Raw genomic sequence first — 4320 nt, 5'->3', positions numbered from 1 at the left:
TGAATTTGCAAATATAGACATAAATTAGCATATGTAATTTTTTTGTGCAAATTTGTGCGCCATTTTTTTGTTCCTCTTTTTTGGTGATGGAAAAGCTGCCACAGTGGCCATGGTTGTTGCTAATAAGGGAAGAGGAGGGCTCTTTCAAGGGAGAGAAGACGGGTGAAGGGGGAGTGAATGTGGAGCCCTTCAAATCACCAGACTATGGTTTGCAGAATGCCCAACTTTCAAACCATGGCTTACCTATGCAGTGAATCTTTCATTTATCTTCTCTGTTCACCCTTGAAATTCGTTTTTTTTTTCAGTACAGCAAAGGCAAGCCTGCCCACCCAGGAGACAAAATATCTCTCCAGGTTTCTGAGTCTATATAGCAACCTGTTCTGCCATTTCTGCTTCTGCTCACACAACCACCACCATGTTTCAGCCCCAATCAACTGACCATTTTTTAATGTTGCTGTGCAAAGAATTGGGGGGGGGGGAGCCCAGTAATCATGCAGTGCTTCCATACACACACAATAGAATTCTTCCCATCATTAACCATTTTTGTTTTGCCAGTAAAAACTATTCAGAACCAGCTTCAAGGCCAGCTGGAAATGACTGAAAAATAAAACTGTCAGTATTCTAATGCCTTTATACAAATCTGTGGTGCAGCTGTATTTTTGGATACTTTTGACAATTCTTGTTGCCCCACCTTTGAAACAAAAAAAGTGGGGGGAGGAATAGAGTAGGGAAAGGTGCAGAAAAGCAAAGGCAAAATGACCCAGGAGCTGAAACACCTTTCATAAGAGGCAACGCTGAAGGCCTTTTTAGTTTAGAAAAAGAGGTGACTAAAGGAGCAATCCTGTACTCAAGTTGGGGCAGGAGGGTGATGGGATTATGCAGGCATTCTGTGGCACCAGTGGGACAGCACAGGTGTCCCACCACCAGGGCTATTCATTTATTTATTATCACAAGACCTCAGGGCGGTTCACAGAATAAAATACAAGATAAAAATGCAAGTAAACCTAAACAACAAAACAATAACCCACAAACACATTTAAAAGGCTGCAGAATAATAATCAGCCAAAGGCCTGGTTGAAGAGGGACATTTCCACCTGCCACCTAAAATGTATAATGAAGGGGAGCATTCCACAAACGGAGCCACTGCAGAAAAGGTCCATTCTCGTGTTGCCGCTCTCCGGATGTCACATGGTGAAGGCACATGAAGAAGGGCCTCAGAGGATGAACACAGGGTCCGGGATGGTTTATATGGGGAGAGGCGGTCCTTGAGGTACTGCAGTCCTGAGCCATTTAAGGCTTTACAGGTCAAAACCAGCACTTTGAACTGAATCCAGAAGCTAATTGGCAGCCAGTGCATTTGGGCCAGGAATGGTGTTGCATGCTTAATCCATCTTGCCCCGGTGAACAACCTGGCTGCTGAATTCCGCACCAGCTGAAGCTTCCGAACCGTCCCCAGAGGCAGCTCTACATATAACACGTTCCAGCCAGGTGATTTTGCAGAGCTGGTTGGGTTGCATGCAGCTTGAACAGAAGGTAACACCTGTTTTGCCCTGGAGTCTATACCTTGTGGCTGTGGGTAGTTTTAGAAGGAGGAGCACATCAGCTCTCAGCTGCTGAGGAAGACCCATCTTCCCAGAGAATACTGCTGGGGTGTGTGTATGCCATGGGAAGAGGGCGCACAAGGGCTGTACCATTAATGGAAAAAAAGGGTTAGCCTGGGAAAGGAGTGTGATGGGTACCAAACTGCCAGATCACCCATCTGCCTCTTTCGTTTCCTCCTCCTCCTCCTCCATGCCAAGCATCCAAAAGGCCATTCGTCGTCGTCCCAGTACATTGTTTCCTTTCATAGTAGAAGGTGGGATTTGTGCCTGGGATGGTCTGGGCAGGTGTCCAGGAACACCTGCATCCGAGGGTCAATCTCACTCAGACGTGGCTGCCAGAATCCCAGAGGATTCGGCCGCAATGCCCAGCGCAGCATTTCCATCTGAATGAGGCGTATTATTCCACCCGGTTGGCTGGAGCTGTTTTGGGATTGTTCTGTGACCCTGCCACTCACAGCCCGCTGTTTAGAAACAGAAAAACCCAGACGCTTAATTCTGTGCACAATGGGGGAAGGAGATTAGGCAGCTCAAACACAAACAGATGAGCCCGGATTCTCCTTTTAATCAAAGAATCTTTACTTCACTTAATTGTGTTGTGTGTGTTTATTCAGCTGCACACGCAACCTCTTCCCAGGCAAGCAATCAGTCCTCCCACAGCCAGCTTCTCTCTGACACCTGCTGGACTGGATATAACTGCAGGCTACCTCTAAATTGCTGCTATTGCCCTCCAGCCCTTTCTCGGCGCCCAGCTCCAAACTCCAGCATTATAACATGGGTCATTCATCAGTCCAGCCCTTCTGACAAAGCCTTCTCACTCAGTGCAGCCAACCTCTGTGTTAACTAGCACTTCCTCTTCCTTCCACCATATTTCAGGCCCAGCAGTAGCATTTTGCACCACTGCTAGCGGTTGTTCCAAGCCCAGAACATGGAGTATGAACAGGGACTGTTCACAAAGGACGCCAACTTGAGTTTGACATTGTGTTTGGGTGTTGCAGCCCGGCCAGCTTAGAGCTTCTTGGTCTGTGAACCTACACATATTGGTAGTGTACCTGCTCACTATATTTACATGCATTTTTGGCTGTGGAACATGGAGGATGGATCAGAAACAAGAAATATCAAATTCATCTCACCCATTTTTATGCCACTGACACGTAAAGCAAGGTTCTGCCCAATGGGCATATTTGTAAATTTAAAAAGAACTGTCGGAGGCATGACAAAATACCCAATTCATAGAAGAGAAAGGGGTGATGGTCAAACAGCTGCCCAAATGCTCACAAACACCCCCACCCAGAGCAAACCAAACAGGCAGATTCAATTCTGCTCCTGATTTACGTACATTCAGATAAACATCTGGACAGAGGTGAATTGGGTAGCACCCAGAATCATGTGGTTAAAGCCTATACTGTATGTGTACAGTGAGTAAACCCATTGGGGATGGGAGTCACCTAACTAGTACTGCTAGTGGTTTTAATTAATTGTTAATTAATTGTGATGTTTTGGTAACCTGTTCTGAGACTATTCGGTGATGGGTGGGCTAGAAGTACAAATGATAAATAAGCAAGTGAAGGAACTTCTGATTTGGGCCTTAGTTTTAATCTCTCAAAGGTGTAAACCTTACCCCCTGCCTTTAGAGATGCTAAAATATTCAACAGGTGATGTTTCCTCCTTCACTCCACCTTCAAGCCTGGAAATGCTGCATGCTGAGTTCCCTAAAGCGATGCATCTGTTAAAGGAACAAAAAAGGGACAACTGCAGTGTCAAGGTGGCTAAACTATTAGATGCTTGTAAGTATGCTACCAATAGCATGTATTGGCTTTGGATATAACTAAGCTATCCTCACAAAGTGTTACAGATTATTAGAAACAAGTTGTTGGCTTCTGTAGCAATTTAGCCATTGATTGTCCATTTAATAAAACATCTATTAATTTTTTTTATGCACACTTTATCAATGATTTATAGAGGGAACGTTATGGAATTGGTTAACAGTATTATATTATGAGCATCAGCTTCTGGACTAAGCTAATATTGTCCCTAGAATCCATTTGCACTCTTTGAAATGAATGCTTTTTGTTTATTAAATATATTTTTATTGATTTTCCAATATCATTCCAATAACAGCCTAATTATAATAATACCAATTTTGTCCAATTAATATAATTATTAATGCTAATTATTCAAATGTCAAATTATACAATTTAATTAAACTGGCCTCCTCGCATGCTAGAGTTGATGAGTTCATTCTTCTACATTTTTTAATGCATTCCAAAATTTACCATTCAGATATAATAATCCCTTATATAACAGCTACAATCTTGTGATTTCAATTCATGTTGGTAATAGGTAACTTTAAAAGTTTCAAGTGAGGAACTTTAGCTGTAATCCTTATTCTTTTCTGTGTGTGACATTTCCCCCCATGATGTTTCCCCATCCATATATAGTGTTGTATCCTTTATTCCTGCAACTGTTGATGGTTCCTGTCATGTCTCGGGAGAAGCTGTTATCTCACAGTTTCTAAAAGTCACTGCATCACTTAGTCCCATGATTTGGCTTCCAGTAAACAAGCGGTCTTCAGCATTTTTCCAGCCTAGGAAGAACAGCCTGAAGCCAGACTGCAGATAGTTAATTCAAAAACTTTTATTCTCACAGCTGGTAGGCTCCTTTCCTCCCTGCCACTGATTTATGGCCATTTATCCTTATCTCAAACACATTCCTTTGTGGA

The sequence above is a fragment of the Zootoca vivipara genome, chromosome 2 (assembly GCF_965207765.1).
Source record: "Zootoca vivipara chromosome 2, rZooViv2.hap1.1, whole genome shotgun sequence".
NCBI classification, from domain to species: Eukaryota; Metazoa; Chordata; class Lepidosauria; order Squamata; family Lacertidae; genus Zootoca; species Zootoca vivipara.
This window is presented reverse-complemented; position numbering follows the sequence as displayed.